General features: G+C 44.6%; 1 protein-coding gene across 1 annotated transcript in view; it reads left to right on the plus strand.

Moving 5' to 3' along the window:
• The first annotated feature begins 205 nt into the window (after positions 1 to 205).
• The window catches only part of LOC141191427 (synaptotagmin-7), a 691,596-nt gene continuing 666,149 nt past the window's right edge, over positions 206 to 25,652 (plus strand). The window contains exon 1 of the mRNA XM_073661312.1: positions 206 to 345. The gene's annotated coding sequence lies outside the window, so the exon portion shown is untranslated. The remainder of the gene's footprint in view (positions 346 to 25,652) is intronic.

The raw sequence follows: 25,652 nt of genomic DNA on the forward strand, positions 1-25,652 counted from the left end.
GTATAAAGTAGTTGTAACGGAGAGTAGATACAGATAACGATAACCGCAAGTAACCTGGATTTATTTCTAAGCTTCAGGAAATCTCGGTGTAAAGTGCGGTCTTCTTATTATCAGACGACTTGGTAGATTATAGATTTTACTTTAATTATGGAGTTTTTTTCTTATTTCGAAATGTACAATGGTCAACTCCTATCTGCGCTCTCAAGATACATGAATCATATCCATTTGCTAATTGGCTGTATACATGCCTTGCATGCCCCATGGCTGCTCCCGTGTCCCAGGAGCGGTCATGAGAAATCAATTCCTTGGTTCGATTTACAAATGAGCAACTTGGAGGGGCAGATTGTAAGTATCTTTAACCCTTATTGCAAACAGAGGAGATACCAATGGGGAAGGTCATCTTGATAAATATTTAATCAGCCAGGAAGTATTTGTGGTCTCCGAGCAGTTCATGGGAACAGTTACAGGCATTCAGACAGCTCACTTTTTAGCTAAAGTCACTCATTTGTGAGTAAATTTAGCAATATTGAAAAGTCAGGAATTTGCATATTACAGAGGTCATTTGGCCGGTTGACGGAGCCGAGCAATAAGTAATAATAATCTCTTTGGTGTGAATTATCGGACAGAATACATTTTGGTATCTTAACTACATATATTGCAATCTACTCCTATTTCACTAATGTTTTCCTTTATGAGCTCATCTCCCCCTCTCTAAGGGATTGTTCACACGACCATATTTTCGGTCCGAGTGCGGTCTGTAAAATAAAACAAACAGCACCCGGACCGATGTTATACAATGGCGCAGTGCAGATGAGCGATTTTTTTTTCACTGACTGAATCTGCATGTGAAATAAATAGCAGCCGGGACAAGTTTCTTCCGTAAATCGGATGAGACTCACCCATAAAAAGTCTATGGGTGCGCAAAATAAATTGGATTCCGCATGGAGACGCAGTATAATCACCAATTTTTACAGATAAATTACAATTCTGTAACATAGGAAACTGTAAATGGTCCTGTAAATTATTAATATCTCCTGCTGTAAAAAACGGATTGCACATAGATGATAAGTGAGAAAAAAATCGTCCCACTTTTCTAGATGAAACGCTAACAGATTTTTTTTTTATACACTTTTGTAAATCTACCCAAAGGCCAAGATCATACTGGCATATAAAAAAATAGCTGATTTTCATCCAGAAAAAACGATATTTCATCTGTATTGTCATCTGTGTGGCATCAATATGGCAATGAATTGAATAATATGTACAAGGTTAAAAACAGTTTCATTTGTTACTAATTACAATGTGTCTGTACAAATTGGACGTTACACTGTTGATCTGTTTGGGATCCAATTTTTTTTCTGGACTCATACAACCCCTGGCAAAAATTATGGAATCACCGGGCTCGGAGGATGTTCATTCAGTTGTTTAATGTTGTTGAAAAAAAGCAGATCACAGACATGGCACAAAACTAAAGTACCGTATTTTTCGGACTATAGACGCACCGGACCATAAGACGCACCTAGGCTTTAGAGGAGGAAAATAAAAAAATAAAAATGTAAGCAAAAACTGTGGTCATGATGCACTTTTAAGGGGGAGGGGGTCTTCTGCTGACACTGGTATAGGGGTAATGTCCCCCAATTCTGACAATATCCCCCATCCTGGTATATATGCCGCCCCCCTTCCTTTTATATGTGGTCCCCATCCTGATATGCCTGGCATCCCTCCATCCTGGTATGCATGGCACCCCTCATCCTTATCCTGGTATGCATGGCACCCCTCATACCTATCCTGATATGCATGGCACCCATCATCCTTATCCTGGTATGCATGGCACCCCTCGTCCCTGTCCTGGTATGCATGGCACCCCTCATCCCTGTCCTGGTATGCATGCCACCCCTCATCCCTGTCCGGGTATGCATGGCACCCCTCATCCCTGTCCTGGTATGCATGGCACCCCTAATCCCTGTCCTGGCATGCATGGCACCCCTAATCCCTGTCCTGGCATGCATGGCACCCCTCATCCCTATCCTGGTATGCATGGCACCCCTAATCCCTATCCTGGTATGCAGGCACCACTAATCCCTATCCTGGTATGCATGGCACCCCTAATCCCTATCCTGGTATGCATGGCACCCCTAATCCCTGTCCTGGTATGCATGGCACCCCTAATCCCCATCAGGCTGCACATTAAAAAAAAATTAACACTCCTACTCACCTTTCTTCTCTCCTCCAGCGCTGCGTCCGGTCTGCCTGCACTGATCTCTCCATGTGAGCAGCGCATGACGTCACTGCCATGCACGGCTCACAAGGAGAGATCAGCTGCCGTAAGTCACTACTCCCCACGCCGGGGAGCAGTGACTTCACTCTCCTTCATAGCCAGCACACAGGGGAGCCGCACTGCGGCTGCTGCTGCTGCCGGCTATCTCCTGTGCCCGCTCATTAAAGGGCATGAATATTCACCCCCTCCCCACGCCCATGAGCGTGGAGAGAGGTTGAATATTCATGCCCTTTAACAGCGGGCACAGGAGATAGCCGGCAGCAGCAGCCGCAGCGCTGCTACACTGTATACCGCTATTAAGGAGCATGAATATTCAGTGCTCCCCATGCTCCTGGGGCATGGGGAGCAGTGAATATTCATTTTCTTTAGCAGTGGGGACAGTGTAGGCTGCAGAAGGCGGCTGCTGCCTCCTGTTCCCCGCGCCTCTAAAAGGAAAAAAGTGCGTCTTATGGTCCGAAAAATACGGTAATTTCAAATGGCAACTTTAGGGCTTTAAGAAACACTAAAATAAATCAAGATTAAAAATATGGTACTCAGTAAAGGTATTTTTTTGCAGGCCAAGCAGAGGGAAAAAATTATGGAATCACTCAATTCTGAAGAAAAAATTATGGAATCACCCTGTAAATTTTCATTTCCAAAACTAACACCTGCATCAAATTAGATCTACTCATTAGTCTGCATCTAAAAAGGAGTGATCACACCTTGGAGAGCTGTTGCACCAAGTAGACTGACATGAATCATGGCTCCAGCACGAGAGATGTCAATTGAAATAAAGGAGAGGATTATCAAACTCTTAAAAGAAGGTAAATCATCACGCAATGTTGCAATAGATGTTGGTTGTTCACAGTCAGCTGTGTCTAAAATCTGGACCAAATACAACAACATGGGAAGGTTGTTAAAGGCAAACATACTGGTAGACCAAGGAAGACATCAAAGCGTCAAGACCGGAAACTTAAAGCAAGATGTCTCCAAAACAGGAAATGCACAACAAAACAAATGAGGAACGAATGGGAGGAAACTGGAATCAATGTCTGTGACCGAACTGTAAGAAACCGCCTAAAGGAAATGGGATTTACATACAGAAAAGCTAAACATAAGCCATCATTAACACCTAAACAGAAAAAAACAAGGTTACAATGGGCTAAGGAAAAGCAATCGTGGACTGTGGATGACTCAATGAAAGTCATATTCAGTGATGAATCGCAAATTTGCATTGTGCAAGGTCATGATGCTGGAAGTTTTGTTTGATGCCGTTCCAATGAGATTTATAAAGATGACCGCATGAAGAGAACATGCAAATTTCCACAGTCATTGATGATATGGGGCTGCATGTCAGGTAAAGGCACTGGGGAGATGGCTGTCATTACATCTTCAATAAATGCCCAAGTTTACATTGATATTTTGGACAGTTTTCTTTTCCCATCAATTGAAAGGATGTTTGGGGATGAGGACATCATTTTTCAAAATGATAATGCATCCTACGTTAGAGCAAAAACTGTGAAAACATTCCTTGAAAGAAGACACATAAGGTCAATGTCATGGCCTGCAAATAGTCCGGATCTCAATCCAATTGAAAATCTTTGGTGGAAGTTGAAGAAAATGGTCCATGACAAGGCTCCAACCTGCAAAGCTGATCTGACAACAGCAATCAGAGAAAGTTGGAGCCAGATTGATGAAGAGTACTGTTTGTCACTCATTAAGTCCATGCCTCAGAGACTGCAAGCTGTTATTAAAGCCAGAGGTGGTGCAACAAAATACTAGTGATGTATTGGAGTGTTCTTTTATGTGTTTGTTTTTCATGATTCCATAATTTCTTCCTCAGAATTGAGTGATTCCATAATTTTTTCCCTCTGTTTGGTCTGCAAAAAATTACCCTTACTGAGTACCACATTTTTAATCTTGATTTCTTTTAGTGTTTCTTAAAGCCCTAAAGTTGCTATTTGAAATGACTTTAGTTTTGTGCCATGTCTGTGATCTGCTTTTTTTCAACAACATTAAACAACTGAATGAACATCCTCCGAGCCCGGTGATTCCATAATTTTTGCCAGGTGTTGCAGACTTGAATAGCTGAAATACAGAAGAGAGAAGTGCATGCTGCAATTTTTTTTTCAATGGACATTCAGTCCATGCAAAAAAAAAGTCATCGGCACAGATCAATTGAATAACAGTGATCTGTTTTTTTCTACGGATGGCACTCGGACCGAAAAAATTGTCATGCAGCCTTAGCTACAGGGTGATAGCAGATGAGCAGGCATTGGAAACACTATTGAGCATCATGGCAGGCAGAGTATTACCCTAATTATTTATTTATCTTACTCACTTTTTTTAGTGCCATTAATTCCCCATGCTTTATGTCCCCATGGGGGCTAACAATTTAGATTTCCTATCAGTATGTCTTTGTGATGTGGGAGGAAACTGGAGAACCTGGAGGAAACCCACACAATCATGGGGAGAACATACAAACTCCTTGCAGATGTTGTCCTTGGTGGGATTTGAACCCAGGACCCCAGGGATGCAAGGCTGCAGTGCTAACCACTGAGCCACCGGGCTTCCCTACTCCTGATCAGTGAAAGCACATTTTATATTGCCTTTAGAAGACAATTCAGAAGCCATCTTTTGTTCATGGTGATAATGCTCAGATGTAAGTTGTGCTTTTAATTTTTTAATTATAATTTTTTTATTTCCACAGAATATTTGTTCTGATTGCAGTAATAACAGTATATAAGCAGCCTTTAGTTACAGTTACATGGTGCATTTAGCAAAACACGGAACAATCATGAAAAACAAACAAAGGGGAAAAAATGACTTGGCAGGGATATATGCAAATTAGACAAAAAGGGGAGAACCCCATATTGAATCCCTCTCTAACAAGCTATAAGACTTAACTTTTATTTAATTGATTAAAATGCATACGAGGTGTATGTGTGTGTATATATATATATATATATATATATATATATATATATATATATTGTAATGCAACGACTTGCTGGCATTACGGTAATGGTCTAGGATGTGTTTTACCTGACCATAAACCTTCCCCCTCAGGTGACTGGTCACATGACTGTGACATCACACAGGTCCTGTATGCACAGTAAAGGTCGGTACACATGACTGGGACAGCACACAGAACCTATTCACTCAGGTGACTGGTCACATGACTGTGACATAGCACAGGTCCTGCACGCACAGAATGTCTGTCTGATCACATGACTGTGACATCAGCAAGGTCCTGTCAGTATGTGTGTGTGTCTGCACGGGATGCATATATAAACCCTGCTTAATTTGAGACAGGTGTGCGGTGTGTTCTGTGAGAGGCATGAGGCCTGTTCCCCATGTGTGTGGGACACCATTCGTGTGAGGCCTAGTGAGGCCGAGAGTGAAGCCTGGCAGCCTGAAAGGTCGATCCTGGATCCTGTGCGTGGATGCCAGTGACCTTTGAGGGAGAGCCGGCTTGGCATACAAGAGTCCTGAAAGGCGCAGACTGGATGTGAGTGAAAACATACCAGTAGCCTTCGAAGGTACGAGGGCTGGAGACCCCCACCTGGGAAGCCACAAAGCCACAGTGGTGGCAGATTAAATGGACTGCAGCAACTAAACCCGGCAAAGGTAATACACTTTGTTACATGGACTGTGTTATGGACATTGATAATTTATTACCTTGCCGTAGGCTGTAACCTGGAGCAAGTGGGCCTGTGTGCCACTTGTCTCATGAATATTGTAGATATGTGTGTCGGCGTGCCACGGAGTTGGACCCGGTGAACTGTGGCTTATGATGTAATAAACTGCAACATTGTGAGAAAAGCGTAAAGACATTGCACGTGTGCATTGATTGACGCAGCGAAGCGAGTAACCCCCAGTATGATGACTAGCGCTGCCTTACAATATATATATACACACACACAGTACAGACCAAAAGTTTGGACACACCTTCTCATTTAAAGATTTTTCTGTATTTTCATCACTAAGAAAATTGTACATTCACACTGAAGGCATCAAAACTATGAATTAACACATGTGGAATTATATACTTAACAAAAAAGTGTGAAACAACTGAAAATATGTCTTATATTCTAGGTTCTTCAAAGTAGCCACTTTTTGCTTTGATGACTGCTTTGCACACTCTTGGCATTCTCCTGATGAGCTTCAAGAGGTAGTTACTGGAAATGGTTTTCACTTCACAGGTGTGCCCTGTCAGGTTTAATAAGTGGGATTTCTTGCCTTCTAAATGGGGTTGGGACCATCAGTTGTGTTGTGCAGAAGTCTGGTGGATACACAGCTGATAGTCCTACTGAATAGACTGTTAGAATTTGTATTATGGCAAGAAAAAAGCAGCTAAGTAAAGAAAAACGAGTGGCCATCATTACTTTAAGAAATGAAGGTCAGTCAGTTCGAAAAATTGGGAAAACTTAGAATGTGTCCCCAAGTGCAGTTGCAAAAACCATCAAGCGCTACAAAGAAGCTGGCTCACATGAGGACCGCCCCAGGAACGGAAGACCAAGAGTCACCTCTGCTTCTGAGGATAAGTTTATCCGAGTCACCAGCCTCGGAAATCGCAGGTTAACAGCAGCTCAGATTAGAGACCAGGTCAATGCCACACAGAGTTCTAGCAGCAGACACATCTCTTCAACAACTGTTAAGAGGAGACTTTGTGCAGCAGGCCTTCATGGTAAAATAGCTGCTAGGAAAGCACTGCTAAGGACAGGCAACAAGCCGAACAGACTTGTTTGGGCTAAAGAACACAAGGAATGGACATTACAGTCATGGCCAAAAGTATTGAGAATGAGACAAATAGTAATTTTTCCAAAGTTTACTGCTTATTTTTTTGTAATGGCAATTTGCATATACTCCTGAATGTCAAAGACTGATCAGCTTAGCAGCAATTACTGTACTTGCAAAGTCAATATTTGCCCAGAAAATGAACGTTAACCCCCAAAACACATTTCAACATCATTGCAGTCCTGCCTTAAAAGGAGCAGCTAACATCGTTTAGTGATTGATCCATTAACACAGGTGTGGGTATTGATGAGGACAGGGCTGGCGATCAATCAGTCATGATTAAGTAAGAATGACATCACTGGACACTTTAAAAGGAGGCTGGTTCTTGGTATCATTGTTTCTCTTCAGTTAACCATGGTTATCTCTAAAGAAACACGTGCAGCCATCATTGCACTGCACAAAAATGGCCTAACAGGGAAGAGTATGGCAGCTACAAAGATTGCACCTCAGTCAACAATCTATCGCATCATCAAGAACTTCAAGGAGAGAGCTTCCATTGTTGTCAAAAAGGCTCCAGGGCGCCCAAGAAAGACCAGCAAGCGCCAGGACCGTATCTTAAAACTGTTTCAGCTGCGGGATCGGACTACCAGCAGTGCCGAGCTTGCTCAGGAATGGCAGCAGGCTGGTGTGAGTGCTTCTGCACGCACTGTGAGGCGGAGACTCTTTGAGCAAGGGCTGGTTTCAAGGAGGGCAGCAAAGAAGCCACTTCTCTCCAGAAAAAACATCAGGGACCGACTCATATTCTGCAAAAGGTACAGGGAGTGGACTGCTGAGGACTGGGGCAAAGTCATTTTCTCTGATGAATCCCCTTTTCGATTGTTTGGGACATCTGGAAAGCAGCTTATTCGGAGAAGAAGAGGTGAGCGCTACCACCAGTCTTGTCTCATGCCAACTGTAAAGCATCCTGAAACCATTCATGTGTGGAGTTGCTTCTCAGCCAAGGGAATCGGCTCACTCACAGTCTTGCCTAAAAACACAGCCATGAATAAAGAATGGTACCAGAATGTCCTCCAAGAGCAACTTCTCCCAACCGTCCAAGAGCAGTTTGGCGCCCAACAATGCCTTTTCCAGCATGATGGAGCACCTTGCCATAAAGCAAAGGTGATAACTAAATGGCTCATGGAACAAAACATAGAGATTTTGGGTCCATGGCCTGGATCTTAATCCCATTGAGAACTTGTGGTCAATCATCAAGAGACGGGTGGACAAACAAAAACCAACAAATTCTGGCAAAATGCAAGCATTGATTATGCAAGAATGGACTGCTATCAGTCAGGATTTGGTCCAAAAGTTGATTGAGAGCATGGCAGGGAGAATTACAGAGGTCTTGAAGAAGGGGCAACACTGCAAATATTGACTTGCTGCATTAACTCATTCTAACTGTCAATATAACCTATTGGTACTCATAATATGATTGCAATTATATTTCTGTATGTGATATAAACATCAGACAAGCACTAATAAAAACCAGAGGCCAGCAGATCATGTGAAAATATAATTTTGGTGTCATTCTCAAAACTTTTGGCCATGACTGTAGACCAGTGGAAATCTGTGCTTTGGTCTGATAAGTCCAAATTTGAGATCTTTGGTTCCAACCACCGTGTCTTTGTACGACGCAGAAAAGGTGAATGGATGGACTCTACATGCCTGGTTCCCACCGTGAAGCATGGAGGAGGAGGTGTGATGGTGTGGGGGTGCTTTGCTGGTGACACTGTTGGGGATTTATTCAAAATTGAAGGCATACTGAACCAGCATGGCTACCACAGCATCTTGCAGCGGCATGCTATTCCATCCGGTTTGCGTTTAGTTGGACCACCATTTATTTTTCAACAGGACATTGACCCCAAACACACCTCCAGGCTGTGTAAGGGCTATTTGACCAAGATGGAGAGTGATGGGGTGCTACGCCAGATGACCTGGCCTCCACAGTCACCAGACTTGAACCCTTTCGAGATGGTTTGGGGTGAGCTGGACCGCAGAGTGAAGGCAAAAGGGCCAACAAGTGCTAAGCATCTCTGGGAACTAATTCAAGATTGTTGGAAGACCATTTCCGGTGACTACCTCTTGAAGCTCATCAAGAGAATGCCAAGAGTGTGCAAAGCAGTCATCAAAGCAAAATGTGGCTACTTTGAAGAACCTAGAATATAAGGCATATTTTCAGTTGTTTCACACTTTTTTGTTAAGTATATAATTCCACATGTGTTAATTCATAGTTTTGATGCCTTCAGTGTGAATGTACAATTTTCATAGTCATAAAAATATAGAAAAATCTTTACATGAGGTGTGTCCAAACTTTTGGTCTGTACTGTATATGTATGTGTGTGTGGGTATGTATGTATATATGAAAAAGTTTGGGCACCCCTATTAATCTTAAGCTTTATGTTTTATAAAAATTGGTGTTTTTGAAACAGCTATTTCAGTTTGATATATGTAATAACTGTTGGACACAGTAATGTTTCTGCCTTGAAATGAGGTTTATTGTACTAACAGAAAATGTGCAATCTGCATTCAAACAAAATTTGACAGGTGCATAAGTATGGGCACCTCACCAGAAAAGTGACATTAATAGTTAGTAGATCCTCCTTTTGCAAAAATAACAGCCTCTAGTCGCTTCCTGTAGCTTTTAATGATTTCCTGGATCCTGGATGAAGGTATTTTTGACCATTCCTCTTTACAAAACAATTCCAGTTCAGTTAAGTTTGATGGTCGCCGAGCATGGATAGCCCTCTTCAAATGATCCCACAGATGTTCAATGATATTCAGGTCTGGGGACTGGGATGGCCATTCCAGAACATTGTAATTGTTCCTCTGCATGAATGCCTGAGTAGATTTGGAGCGGTGTTTTGGATCATTGTCTTGCTGAAAGATCCATCCCCTGCGTAACTTCAACTTTGTCACTGATTCTTGAACATTATTGTCAAGAATCTGCTGATACTGAGTGGAATCCATGCGTCCCTCAACTTTAGCAAGATTCCCGGTGCCGGCCTTGGCCACACAGCCCCAAAGCATGATGGAACCTCCACCAAATTTTACTGTGGGTAGCAAGTGTTTTTCTTGGAATGCTGTGTTTTTTGACGCCATCCATAACGCCTTTTTGTATGACCAAACAACTCAATCATGGTTTCATCAGTCCACAGGACCTTCTTCCAAAAAGAAATTGGCTTCTCCAAATGTGCTTTTGCATACCTCAGCCGACTCTGTTTGTGGCGTGCTTGCAGAAACGGCTTCTTTCGCATCACTCTCCCATACAGCTTCTCCTTGTGCAAAGTGCGTTGTATAGTTGACCGATGCACAGTGACACCATCTGCAGCAAGTTGATGCTGCAGCTCTCTGGAGGTGGTCTGAGGATTGTCCTTGACTGATCTCACCATTCTTCTTCTCTGCCTTTCTGATGTTTTTCTTGGCCTGCCACTTCTGGCCTTAACAAGAACTGTCCCTGTGTTCTTCCATTTCTTTACTATGTTCCTCACAGTGGAAACTGACAGGTTAAATCTCTGAGACAGCTTTTTATATCCTTCCCCTGAACAACTATGTTGAATAATCTTGCTTTTCAGATCATTTGACAGTTGTTTTGAGGAGCCCATGATGCCACTCTTCAGAGGAGATTCAAACAGGAAAGCAACTTGCAAGTGGCCACTTTAAGTAGCTTTTCTCATGATTGCATACACCTGGCTATGAAGTTCAGAGCTCAATGGGGTTACAAAACCAAAAAAAGTGCTTTAGTAAGTCAGTAAAAAGTAGGTAGGAGTATTTAAAACAAGAAAATGATAAGGGTGCCCATACTTATGCACCTGTCAAATTTTGTTTGAATGCAGATTGCACATTTTCTGTTAGTACAATAAACCTCATTTCAAGGCAGAAACATTACTGTGTCCAACAGTTATTACATATATCAAACTGAAATAGCTGTTGCAAAAACACCAATTTTTATGAAACATAAAGCTTAAGATTAATAGGGGTGCCCAAACTTTTTCATATAACTGTATATAGTGACAAGGTCACTGGTAAAAGGGAGATATGTTTCCCTGAGGCTATTAGCTTCAGTGAATTAATGAATTAAAACCGTTAAGTTTCCTCCAGCATGTTATTTGCTGAAAGGGGTTAATCCACCATTTGTAAAGAGCAGGTGGGAGGTTGTTCTCCATATCTCCACCTCAGGGTGTGGTCTAGGGTTTAAAGGGGTTTTCGCATGAACGAAAAGTTCACTTTAAAAATTGGCTGTGTCTGACCATGTACCGAACATACCACATCTCCTCGGCAGGGGAGGAAGCAAAAAAGACAATGCAGACATTACAGCAGGGGATCGCAGAGGATATATTTTGGGGGGAATAAATATTTCACTGAATGGTTTTAAACCCCTTTAAATACACGGCCTGCTGAGGCATTAGTTGTTCAGTGTCTGGAGAAGATAGCTTCAGAGAAGAGCTTGTGTTTGTTTACCTTAACTGTGCTAACCGTGTGCAGGCGGACCCCCACAGGCCTATGGACTTTACTACCTTATTTTCTTCTGTTTACCCGTTTTGATTGACTTGATAGTGGTTTATGCCATGCTTTTAATAAACCACTCCGAAATTTAAAGGAGCAGAATTCCTGGGCCTACCTCCGTGTGCAGCTGAGTGAGCGATCTACCACTTATATATATATATATATATATATATATACAGTACAGACCAAAAGTTTGGACACACCTACTCATTTAAAGATTTTTCTGTATTTTCATGACTATGAAAATTGTACATTCACACTGAAGGCATCAAAACTATGAACTAACACATGTGGAATTATATGCTTAATAAAAAAGTGTAAAACAGCTGAAAATAGATCTTATATTCTAGGTTCTTCAAAGTAGCCACCTTTTGCTTTGATGACTGCTTTGCACACTCTTGGCATTCTCTTGATGAGCTTCAAGAGGTAGTAACCGGAAATGGTTTTCACTTCACAGGTGTGCCCTGTCAGGTTTAATAAGTGGGATTTCTTGCCTTATAAATGGGGTTGGGACCATCAGTTGTGTTGTGCAGAAATCTGGTGGATACACAGCTGATAGTCCTACTGAATAGACTGTTAGAATTTGTATTATGGAAAGAAAAAAGCAACTAAGTAAAGAAAAACGTGTGGCCATCATTACTTTAAGAAATGAAGGTCAGTCAGTGCGAAAAATTGGGAAAACTTTGAAAGTGTTCCCTAGTGCAGTTGCAAAAACCATCAAGCGCTACAAAGAAACTGGCTTACATGAGGACTGCCCCAGGAAAGGAAGACCAAGAGTCACCTCTGCTTCTGAGGATAAATTTATCCGAGTAACCAGCCTCAGAAATCGCAGGTTAACAGCAGCTCAGATTAGAGACCAGGTCAATGCCACACAGAGTTCTAGCAGCAGACACATCTCTACAACAACTGTTAAGAGGAGATTTTGTGCAGCAGGCCTTCATGGTAAAATAGCTGCTAGGAAACCACTGCTAAGGACAGGCAACAAGCAGAAGAGACTTGTTTGGGCTAAAGAACACAAGGAATGGACATTAGACTAGTGGAAACCTGTGCTTTGGTCTGATGAGTCCAAATTTGAGATCTTTGGTTCCAACCACCGTGACTTTGTGCGACGCAGAAAAGGTGAACGGATGGACTCTACATGCCTGGTTCCCACCGTGAAGCATGGAGGAGGAGGTGTGATGGTGTGGGGCTGCTTTGCTGGTGACACTGTTGGGGATTTATTCAAAATTGAAGGCATACTGAACCAGCATGGCTACCATAGCATCTTGCAGCAGCATGCTATTCCATCCGATTTGCATTTAGTTGGACCATCATTTATTTTTCAACAGGACAATGACCCCAAACACACCTCCAGGCTGTGTAAGGGTTATTTGACCAAGAAGGAGAGTGATGGGGTGCTACACCAGATGACATGGCCTCCATAGTCACCAGACCTGAACCCAATCAAGATGGTTTGGGGTGAGCTGGACTGCAGAGTGAAGCCAAAAGGGCCAAAAAGTGCTAAGCATCTCTGGGAACTCCTTCAAGATTGTTGGAAGACCATTTCCAGTGACTACCTCTTGAAGCTCATCAAGAGAATGCCAAGAGTATGCAAAGCAGTCATCAAAGAAAAAGGTGGCTACTTTGAAGAACCTAGGATATAAGACATATTTTCAGTTGTTTCACACATTTTTGTTAACTATATAATTCCACATGTGTTAATTCATAGTTTTGATGCCTTCAGTGTGAATGTACAATTTTCATAGTCAAGAAAATACAGAAAAATCTTTAAATGAGAAGGTGTGTCCAAACTTTTGGTCTGTACTGTATATATATATATATATATATATATATACACTGCTCAAAAAAATAAAGGGAGCACTTAAACAACAGAATATAACTCCAAGTACATCAAACTTCTGTGAAATCAAACTGTCCACAATAGACAATAGATGCAAATTATTGGCAACTATCAAGACACACTCAATAAAGGAGTGGTTCTGCAGGTGGGGACCACAGACCACATCCCAGTACCAATGCTTTCTGGCTGATGTTTTGGTCACTTTTGAATGTTGGTTGTGCTTTCTCACTCATGGTAGCATGAGACGGACTCTACAACCCACAGAAGTTGCTCAGGTAGTGCAGCTCATCCAGGATGGCACATCAATGCGAGCTGTGGCAAGAAGGTTTGCTGTGTCTGTCAGCGTAGTGTCCAGAGGCTGAAGGCGCTACCACGAGACAGGCCAGTACACCAGGAGACATGGAGGGGGCCGTAGGAGGGCAACAACCCAGCAGCAGGACCACTACCTCCGCATTTGTGCAAGGAGGAACAGGAGGAGCACTGCCAGAGCCCTGCAAAATGACCTCCAGCAGGCCACAAATGTGCATGTGTCTGTGACGCGCCCCCTGGGCTGTGGGGTACTTGGTGCCGAGCCGGTCGTTGCTAGGGGAGATGTCACAGTGGCAGTGACCCGGTCCGTGACCCAGGGCAGTCAATAAAAGGGGATATTTACAGGGGAATTAAAGTTCTTATATAAAGTTCGTGACGCCACCTGTGGTATGCTGCTATATGGAGCCGCCGCTGCGGAGCAGGTCCTCTGGAGCTGGTGTGAATGCAGCAGAGTTGGTTCAGTTCTCCACAGGCTGAGCTTAGCTCCAGGGCAGTGTAGATGTTGCTGTTATGGTATAGTGCAGAGGATGGCGCAGATAATGATCACAGAGACCGTAAGGTGCAGTCCTCAGGGTTTACTCACGGTTTCTTAGACTTCCAGTTACCAGTACTAGAGTAACTTCCCACAGCGTCCTGTGTTTACTCAGGGAGGGGTTCAGCAAACTACCAGGTCTCTCCGGAGTACGTAACGGAACCCCCTTCTGTGTGTTCCTTCTGGCCGTCTCCCTGCACCGCACACCCAGTGTCTCAGGCCAGTGGCTGCGGACCTTGCCGGGCGATGTCTTCTCTGTCCCCTGGGTCCTCTATGGCCACCTTTCTGGTGATTAGATGTGGCTTGTGGCTGCAGTACCTGAAATACATCAGCCTCCGATTTCCTAGTTGAGGCTTAAAGAACTCTGCTAGTTTAGGGACCGGTCCCCTCTGTGCGACCTGACCCCTCCACCTCCTGGTAGATTTGGGCGTACGGGTGACCTCCAGCACTACCCGTACCCCTGGGGTCTCTTCCACGTTCCTGGAGCCTTTCTCCTGCTCCTCTCTCTCACTTCAGTTTTGGGTCTCTCTGGCTAGGCCCTCCTCCTGAGCAGAGCTCCTACAGAGCTCCTTCTCCCTCTACTTTTCCTCTCAGGCTGTCTGACTGGAACTGACCGCTCTCTAGAATGTTCCACCCTCTTTTTATATCACTTCTTTCAATGCTCCCCTGAGCTTCTTCCTCCACCCACACCCACTACATGGTTCCCCCTACTTTGGTTCCCCCCACTCCAGCCAGGGACAGGGCTCAGAAGGAGAGCGACGCATCTTGCCCCTCCTGCCGGTGTGGAGTAGTGTAGTGTTGGATGCAGGTGTTAGGGTCCCGGGCAGCACTCCTTCCTTACCTGAGAGTGAGATACCACACCTCGGGGTGAGATGCAGTACCTCTGTGGCGACTGAATCCTCAGTCGCCACAGAGTTAGAAACTGTTAGAAACCGACTCCATGAGGGTGGTATGAGGGCCCGACGTCCACAGATGGGGGTTGTGCTCACAGCCCAACACCGTGCAGGGCGCTTGGCATTTGCCACAGAACACCAGGATTTGCAAAGTTGCCACTGGCGCCCTGTGCTCTTCACAGATGAAAGCAGGTTCACACTGAGCACATGTGACAGAGTCTGGAGACGCCGTGGAGAGCGATCTGCTGCCTGCAACATCCTTCAGCATGACCGGTTTGGCAGTGGGTCAGTAATGGTGTGGGGTGGCATTTCTTTGGAGGGCCACACAGCCCTCCATGTGCTCGCCAGAGGTAGCCTGACTGCCATTAGGTACCGAGATGAGATCCTCAGACCCCTTGTGAGACCATATGCTGGTGCGGTTGGCCCTGGGTTCCTCGTAATGCAGGACAATGCCAGACCTCATGTGGCTGGAGTGTGTCAGCAGTTCCTGCAAGATGAAGGCATTGAAGCTATGGACTGGTCTGCCCATTCCCCAGACCTGAATCCGATTGAGCACATCTGGGACATCATATCTCGCTCCATCCACCAACAGTCTGCACCAAAGACGGTCCAGGAGTTGGACAGCTCATCAAGAGTGTGCAAAGCAGTCATCAAAGCAAAAGGTGGCTACTTTGAAGAACCTAGAATATAAGACATATTTTCAGTTGTTTCACACTTTTTTGTTAAGTATATAATTCCACATGTGTTAATTCATAGTTTTGATGCCTTCAGTGTGAATGTACAATTTTCATAGTCATGAAAATACAGAAAAATCTTTAAATGAGAAGGTGTGTCCAAACTTTTGGTCTGTACTGTATATATATTTATAATATATATTTTATTTATTTTTATTTACTTTTTTTAACTATGGATTTACTTCTGTCTACCACCATAATCGTACAGTTACAGTATCATTATTAGCAATCTGCTCTGCACCATGAATGTACACCATGCAGCCAGCACTTCAGGGGTTAACCAGCGACAGACTGTGCACTACAACATATCAGACTTATTTAGCAAATGAGACTTCCTTTGTAGATTAAATGAGCAGGACATGCTGAAAGGTTGTATCTAATGTGTATATAAGTGATCCTGGATATGAGGGATGTGGTAGGAGGGTAGGGGATCCCTTCTCTATACATATTTACTTTGGGATGGCTGATTACACAAGAAGATTAGTGCAAGTCATTATCCCATGACAAAACATCACAGATTCTCTGAAATGTGTTACACCCATACATATTCTCGCAGCATGATCTTACCTAGTCGCCTACTCTATCATCTCGGCATGGGATGCTTTTGACAGATTTATTGACATGAAGTTTTATTTCTGGGTATCTTATTCAGTGTAGTGTAAAAGGCATGGCATAATAATATACACACATTCACAGGTATACAAACCAGGGCCAACTTTATAGGATAATCTGTAAATTAGCTTCTAGATTGTGGGAGAAAACCCTGAGCAATATAACAAATACACAGCGCGAAAGACTATATTGGTCCATATATTATGCAGGACTGCCCCAACATCCTCAGCACAGTCACAATAAGCAATAAATTAATGTGTATCAAACTCCTCGTAGCAGTAATCAATACTTACTTTTTTGCATGATACAAAGGATCATCACATATAAACACAAGTGTGACATAAAATCCATCAACTTGTGTTCTTTAAAGTACCATGGATGACTGTCCCATAGAATAATACTTTAAAGCTGATTTTTGTATTTTTTCCAGTCTGCTCTGTTGACAGGGCGTCACTGCCAACGTCATGCTAATTGACAGATGGCTCCGTGCAGTTAGGCAGCGGGGAGCCGACTGTCAGCATGATATCAGAAGAGATGCCCCATCTACAGAGCAGAGCAGAAGAGAAGCAGCTGCTCTGTCAACATGGTGTCGCCAGAAGTCTCCTCATTTCCTAGGTACTTACAGACTGTAAAATGAAGAGAGGCTGCTACACAATGGTAGACACGACCCGGCACAACCTTATTGAGATGTGTTGCTGCCATAAATTTCTAAATGAGTTAATTTGTTCAAGTGAAAAGGAAAAATGTCTAACTGTTGGAATAATGCTTATTATTGTATATATTGCAACAACTATTTACTACTGTTAAATAGTGAATGGTTTTCTATCTCCAGCATTAGTGTTATATTGCTTGCCAGTAAAGCATTGTTAAAAAAAAAAACCAAAAAACAGGAAGTTCCTGTTCACTGTGTGTGTAGCTGGAGCACATCAGTTGTGAATAAAATATGGCTGGAAAAGATTTCTAAATCATTGCATTCTGGTTTTCTTTAGATTTTACAAAGTGACGCGCCCCCTGGGCCTGTGTTGTGAGGGGGATACCCGGAGCCGGATCGCTGGGGGTTGTAGTCCTCCATGGCGGTGACCCGGTCTGTGCCCAGGGCGGTCAAACCAGTGGCAGTCTATTGGTATTGTAATTGTCCGACTACGCCACCCGTGGATTGCGGTCAGTGGGGACCACCGCTGCGCTGCAGACCGCTGAGGCTGATGTTGTATGCGCAGCCAAGTATGGGATAACTCCCCACGGGAGAAGTATTGCCTCAGGGCAGCTAGTGTAGATGATGGTAGTGATGGTGTGAGCGTCCCGGTATTGATGGTGCTGGTGCTGCGATGAAACACAGAGACTTGTGGCGCAGTTTACAATGCTTTACTCACAGTTGTTATTCTGGTCACTTGTGCACATGAGGGACCACCTGAGTCGTGCTGCGTTCACCAGGCAAGGGGCTCGACCAACTCCCAGGCAACTCCAGAGCGTGGCACAGGGCTCCCTTTCTTTCCTTTCTCTGGCCGTCCCCACCAGTGACCCACCTTTGTCCAGCTTCCTCGGGCCTTCTCTTGGCGAAACCTCTCTCCGGTTTCCCTGACCCTATGTGGTATGCTTTCCTGGTGGATGTAGTGAGGTGTCGCACCAAGATGTGGTAACAACCTCCGGTCTTTGGCTGAGGAATTTGTTGCCTCCACCAATTTGGGTTCCGGTACCCTGTTCTGCCAACCCTTCACCCTGTATCTCCTGGGCATATGGGGTTCCTTCTGTCCTCGTGTCTCTGGGCCTTTCTCTGTGTTCCTTGCTTCCTTTCTCCTCTGTTCCAGTTCCTTTCTTACTTTCCTTTCCGTTCCTTCTCCTCTCTCTTTCTGCTGTTTCTGGCCTCCACTCCAGGCCTGCCTCTGGAGGTGGGCCATAGCTCCCTGTCAGCTCTCTCTGGCTGAACTCCTCTCTGAACTGAACCGGACTGAACTGACTACTGTCCTAAGATGGTGCCCACCTTATATACCTCCCTTATGTGTGAGCCCAGGTGACTAGCAACCAATGGGCTCCTACCTTTGCCCAGAGACCCACCCCTATCTGCTCCTACACCACTGGGTATTCCACCCCCTGCCCGACTCCAGCCAGGAACAGATGCTGTCGTGCCTGCACTTCTGTCTAGTGAGAGCACCGTTGACCTGTCCCTCGGAAATGGGGTGTGTGTGGTGCATGCAGCCTAACGAGTCCTGGTCCACACTCCATCCTTACCCGGGAGTGGAATATCACACTTCTGGTTTGAGGTGCAATACCCCTGTAGCAGCCGAGCCCTCGGGGTGCTACAAAAGCGTCCCAACTTTTGGGGAAATTGGGGTTGTATTTCACAGTTCCACATCAACATAAATAAATGAGTAACTTTGTACTTTGATTTCATTTCCTGAAACGTGCTTTGAGTTACATGATATTTTCTTCACTATTCATTTCTGAAATTGAATTCAAAATTCTTCTGGTTTCTAGCTACCTGAAATCAATGTATTGTGGGGGCTCACATGACAATTACACCGTCACACTAAGCAGTTAGGCAATATATCTGCCAGGTGGTTAGAAATCAATTGTTGCCATTTCCAATTGATAGGAAATAGCTGAGAATGCAGTAAAAGAAAAATAAAGCAAAGCATTTGCAGAGTTGGGTTCTGTTCACATTTTGTGAAGGACAAAAAGTATCAGCTGTTGGAAATCCAACAAGCCAGATCTTTCTCTCCCTCGACATAATCTGTCTGTGGAGAATCAAGTGGCCCCCCATACACACTCGATTGTCAACTGATTAGATCAACTTTAGTCTGTGTTTGGCGACCTTGACATAAGTAAGAAAGCTCATAGTAAATAATGAAATGTAGATAATATTATTAAAAAATATCATATGTTTGCTAAAGATTGACACGTAGGAGGTTTCAAGAGCAAACATCAATCAGTGATACATAAGGGGAGAAAGGATAGCCAGAGGATGAGGGCATAGGTTCAGGTTTAAATTGTTTAAGTACCATGAGCAAATTGACCTGCGCTGCCAGCCTAGCCCAAAGCTAGAATACTTGTCAAGCAGCTCATGACACATTGATTTTATTCCAGTTGCGAAGTTGTAAATAATTAAAACCTTCTTTGGTAGATTAAACATTTTCCAGTTTCAAAAGTTGCTCAGTTTTGAAATTAAAGAAGCACTACTATCAAAATTTTTATCCTCTTAATATATTGCAGTCATCATATTATATAGCACTGTGTACTTACAATTGCTCACTTTACCTTTCTACCCAGCTAATTCTTCTCTTTCCCATTAGGTCTATGACATCACATGATTAAAAAAATGACTAGCTAAATCTTGCTGTAGCGTCGGTGTACCAGCATGCTCCCCCTCTCCCTCAGCAGGGACGCCGACTTACTCACCGCCCCGGCCCTCTTCCTGCCCTTCCTTCTCCTCCAGCTGCTGCCCGGGGTCTGCACATGGCTCGCAGATCTCCGGGAACTGTGTTTAGGGCGTGCATGCTCCCTTCCTTTCAAAGGGACAGCGCAAGTCGTCCTAAAGTGTCCCCAGCCAATGGCTGGGAGACACTTATGATTTAAGGCACCTCCACCTGATGGGAGGTGCCTGAGCAACATGGTTAGTCAGTTAGTCTTCATGCTTGCTAGTTCTCAGGTCCCCAGTTTGTTAGTACCTGCCAGTACCCGCTATTTTCTGCTAGTGTCTACCTGTACCTGCCCGTACCCGCTTGTTCCTGCCTGTCTTTGCTTATGCCTTCCAGAATACCTGCCTGCATCAGTTGTGCCAGTCTGTATACCAGCTGTACCTGCCTGCATCTGTCGTGCCAATCTGTATACAGGCCATACCTGCCTGCATCTGCTGTGCCAGTCTGTATACTAGCCATCCCTGCCTGCACTTGCCAGTGCCTATGGGTATATCAACCATTCCTGTCGGCACCGGCCAGTGGCTGCCTGTATACCAGCCATGCCCGCCAGCACCTGCCACTCCTGAGTTCCTGCCGTACCTGCTGAACCTTCCCTTCTTGGCCGTTCCAGCTTCCTGTCACTTTGTGGTCAGCTGCTGTGCGTCTGAGGTCCATCCTGGTGTAGCACCTGGTGTCCAACTGGAGCCAAGTCTAACTCCACCATCAGGGGCTCTAGCGAAGCGTCAGATGTTCACCTAGTTACGCCCCTCCAGGCTCTCCTCAGACCACCGCACAGTGGTTCCACCACTCCCATTACACTTGCTAAACTCTATGTAGAAACAGGAGGTCAATTTCCCCTGTGTGAGTCATAAGTCACTGCAAAAGTCCCTGGCAGGGGGGCGGAGGGAGCAGCTGGGTCAAGAGCTGAAGAGGGGGGTGATAAATGCAGGGACAAGAGACTTCCTGTTTCATCAGATTATAAATCTTGAAAAACTCAATAAAAATAAAGTCAAACATTTAAACCAGGGATTATAAAACAAGGGAACTAACTGCGTAAAGGGAAAAAGGGGTAGAGGGAATGTGAGGAAGGAAGTGAAGCTAACAAACGTTATTGGGCAGGAAAACAGGGGAGGGAGATGAAAAGAGGGAAAGAAAGAGGGGATAGGTCTCTGAGCGGTACTACATTATAGAAAAACATGAGTATATGCTGTGAACTCAAATTATTGTTACAAACAAATAACTGAGAAAATAAAATCAAAGTTTGGTATTCAAGATCCTGACCATCTAAAACATTTGTATTAGTGGTGTTATTGGCCTTGGATTGGAATTCTTTATTCCAGAAATACCATTTGACTCTATATTTTTGGAGAGTGTAATTTCTAATTGAGGAGGATAGTTCGAATGTGGTATGCGATGATGTTTTATCTATCATATCTTCAATAGAAGGAATATTGGATGACTTCCAATTGGTTGCCAACAAATGTTTCGTAACCAAAAAGGTATGTATCATAATGAATCTGGAATTAGGAGGAAAGTCATCTATGTCCAGTGAAAAAAATAAAAGGGAGGCTTCCCTAGGAATTTTTATGTTGGTAATTTTCTTTAAAAGAGACTTCTGTTTCTACATAGTGCAGAGAAATAGAAAAATGTATTAGGTAGAAAGGCAAAATGAGCAATTGTAAATACACAGTGATATATGATATGATGATTGCAATATATTAAGAGAATAAAAACTTTGATGGGAGTGCTTATTTAAAGTAAAGTACTCTCATGGACATTCTAGAGGGGAAGGTAAAAGTTTGGGATATTACCCTGATTTTAAAAGGTTGCAATCTTTGTTATATAGACAGTATATATGTATAGAATAAATATTGTTTCAATAGAATAGTTCAACCATGAAGGTCAATATATTCTACTAACATCATGTCATGCATCCACTGGATATGCTGTATGAGGTATTAGATTTATTTATTGGGCCCATTGATGAGCTAACCTCATGCAAATTTTTTGTTGCCCCTTTAGAAATAAATAAATTAAAAAATTCTGCTAATTGGTAATTTCCACTCAGTTATCTCAGTTGTATGGGCTGCAACTGTTGTGTGACACTTTGGGACAGAAGTGAGCTATTGTTCTATCAATGGAAAGTCTGGAAGTTGTGTTATGGACAGGAGCTATCAGCACGGACAATAAGGGGATGGAGTCAGAGAAGTGTGCTGGACCATTTGTGGGAAGTTGAAGCTGGTGTTCACAATAGAGCTCTTGGCCATTAGTAGGTGGATTACCAGCGCTTTTACAGAAAGTAGATCACTGGAGCCATTAGGGGAATGGGTGGTCTCCAGAAGTCATTAGCAGAGGCTATAAGTCTGGGGGGGCCACCAGGTAATTGAATAATACTCACTAAAAATAATTGAAAAACACAGAAGTCACAGTTTTTCTATGATGATGTAAGAGTGTCTCCAGAGGGGAATATCCTGCCCATCCATTTGTTCATTTGTTTGTGTTGTATTTGCGTGTATACTGACTCGTAAATGTTGGTTTTATTGTTATGCTATGGTGCTTGTCCCCATGGGTGGGGTTTTGGCTTGGGTGACAGACCTCCTGATTAGTGTTGAGCGAACATGCTCGACACTGCTCGGTACTCCCCCGAGCATCACGCTACTCGGGATGTTCGACGAGCACCGAGCATTTCCGGGTTACTCGGGCGGAAGCTCGGGTCTCCGCCCTGCATGTTTGGCGCTCTTTACAGAGCCAATGAACATGCAGGGATGGCCAGCCAGTCACTGTAATGCCGCAGCCATGTTGGTTGTGGGCATTACATTGATTGGCTGGCCGCACAGCGTCACCTCGAGTATTTAAAACCGGGCGCCGCCATCTTGGACACAGACGGCTGGGATCAGACAGTGTAGGGACAGCGCTGCTGATTTAGGGAGAGATATATACTGCGAAATAGTTAGTGTAGGGTCTGTAAAGGCTGCCAGATCAAGCAAACAGTCCTTCTCAGGACTAATATCCATCCCAGGTATCAGGCAGGCAGGTAGGCAGGCTGTATAGGAGACGCAGTGGTTATACCAGCAAACGCTGCATTACAGTCCTGTGTGCTCCTGTTGCTGAAATTGCTGGACTTAGCTCCAGGTCTCGGGGGCCAGGAAAAATCCTTTTTTTTTTCATCTAAATCCTCTTTTGTTTTTCCTCCTTCACACTGTACAAATACCCGTCTTATTAACCTTTTGGTGTCTCTCCCCCCCCCGTCCCCGTCCCCGTCCCCGTCATCCCCCAAAAAAAAGTGTCTCTGATTTTTCAGACACAAATATATCTGTTGAAAATAGTCTGGTGTAGGCCAGAGAAACAGAAGTGTGGTTTTGCAGTTCCACGGTTCAAACCTCTGTATTATCCACTTTTGGGCCATTTGTATCTAAAAAAAAAACTGTTTGAGTGTGTTGCTCACTGTTCAGCCGCAAATATATATATTTTAAAAAGTCTAGTATACACCAGTAAATTATAACTGGTTTTGCTGTTCCACGGTAAAAAATCTCTATTATCCTGCTTTTGGCATTTTTTGCCATAAAGAAAAACAGTAATAGTGTCTCCTGATTGTTCAGACATAAATATATCTGTTGAAAATAGTCTGGTGTAGGCCAGAGAAATAGAAGTGTGGTTTTGCAGTTCCACAGGTCAAATCTCTGTATTATCCTGCTTTTGCCATTTTTTGCTGTAAAGAAAAACAGTAATAGTGTCTCCTGATTGTTCAGACACAAATATATCTGTTGAAAATAGTCTGGTGAAGGCCAGAGAAATAGAAGTGTGGTTTTGCAGTTCCACGGTTCAAACCTCTGTATTATCCACTTTTGAGCCATTTTTACCTAAAAAAAACAGTTTGAGTGTGTCGCTCACTGTTCAGCCGCAAAGGTATCTATTTAAAATTGTCTGGTATACCCCAGTAAACAATAACTGTGGTTTTGCCATTCCACGGTAAAAAATCTCTATTATTCAGCTTTTGGTATTTTTTTTCGTAAAGAAAAACAGTAATAGTTTCTCCCTGATTGTTCAGATTGTTTAAAAGAGTCGGGTGTAGGCCAGAGAAATAGAACTGTGGTTTTCCACTTCCACGGTTCTAATCTACTTTTTATTACCATTTTTCCATTGATAGTGCGAGTGTAAGCTATTTTACTTCCTTTACAATGGGCAAAGCGCGTGGCAAGGGACGTGGTACTGGACGTTCTGGTGATGGTGCGTGAAGAGGACGGGGCCGTGGCGAAGGTGAAAATGTGCCACAACCATCAGCCACATCTTCTCGCTCCCACTTCTTGACCGAATTACTAGGGAAGCACAGAACAACACCAGTATTGAGAACTGATCAGTGTGAACAGGTTATTAATTGGATAGCAGATAATACTTCCAGTTACCTGGGCACCACCACCTCCAGTCTGTCTTCCACACGGTCAACTCTTAGTAGCCGTGAGTCTCGACCGCATACTCCTCCTCACCCTGATGCTCCTTCCTCCCACCATGCCAAGTGACGTCAGACAGCAACTGATCCCACACTTGGACACTCTGAAGAGCTGTTCACTGGTCCATTTCCAGATTTGTGCCCCTCGCCTGCTCCGCTTGAAGTGGTGGAAGAGGAGATCCCATGTAGCGATGCCCAAATATTTGAACAGCTGACGCGCCCCCTGGGCTGTGTGGGGAACCCGGAACCGGTCCTTTTGTGGGATGCTGGGGGTTGTAGTCTCCGCGTGGCGGTGACCTGGTCCGTGGCTCAGGGTGGTCAAACCGAATAGCAGTCTGTTTGTTGTATTTTAAATGTCCGACTACGCCACCCGTGGATTGCGGTCAGGATGAACCGCCGCTGCAGGGCAGACCGCTGAGGCTGGTGTTGTGGGTGCAGCAGAGTGTAGTACAACTCCCCACGGGAGGAGTGTAGCCTCAGGGCAGTGTATGCAGAGGATGGGGGTGATGGTGCAGGAGTAGCAGTGACGACACAGAGTCAGTGATGCAGTCCAGGGTCTTTACTCACAGTTCTTATTATCCAGATCACTTCTGCAGGTAACGGCTGCCCACGTCGCACTGTGCTCACCAGGTGAGGGGCTCGGCCGACTCCCAGGTATCTCCGGAGTGTTTCACAGGACCCCCTTTATGTGTCCTTCCTCTGGCCTGTCGTACCCCACCAGTGACCACGCTTCTGTCCAGCTGCCTCGGGCCTTGGCGGGCAAACGTGCATTCCGTTTCCCTGGACCCTACATGGTGCCTTCCTAGCGGGTGTAGTGAGGGGCTGCGCCACTTGAAATGTCGCAGCCTCCGGTTTCTAGCTGAGGGTAGCTCCCCGCCTCCACTAGTTTCGGGGACCGGTCTCCCCCTTTGGCCTGACCCTTCTACGCAGGTAGATTCGGGCGTGCGATGGCGACTCGCCGGTCCACACCCCTGGGGTCCCTTCTTTCCTCGGTGTTCCTGGTGCCTCCTCCGCTCCCCTTCCTTCTTCCCTCTTCCTTCAGGCCCAGTCCTCCTGACAGAGCCTGCCTGTGGAGCAGAGCCCATGCAGCAGCCCTGCTCCCTCTCTTCTCTCTGTCTTGGGCCTCTCAGGCTAGGCCCGCCTCCTGGAGCAGAGCTCCACAGAGCCCTGCTCCTGCTTTTTCCTCCCGTGACTGGCTGCTGCTCTAAGATGGCCCCCACCTTTTATATCTCTCTCTCTGCGCATCCAGGAACTGCTTCCTCTCTGCCCCTGCACTACAGGGTTCCCCCTTCCTAGGTGTTCCCTCCCCCCACTCCAGCCAGGGACAGGGACTGTCGTGCCCAACTTAGGG

Source organism: Phyllobates terribilis, unplaced genomic scaffold, assembly GCF_046119375.1.
Source record: "Phyllobates terribilis strain yellow unplaced genomic scaffold, ASM4611937v1 Scaffold_41__1_contigs__length_11206878, whole genome shotgun sequence".
In the NCBI taxonomy this organism is placed as follows: domain Eukaryota; kingdom Metazoa; phylum Chordata; class Amphibia; order Anura; family Dendrobatidae; genus Phyllobates; species Phyllobates terribilis.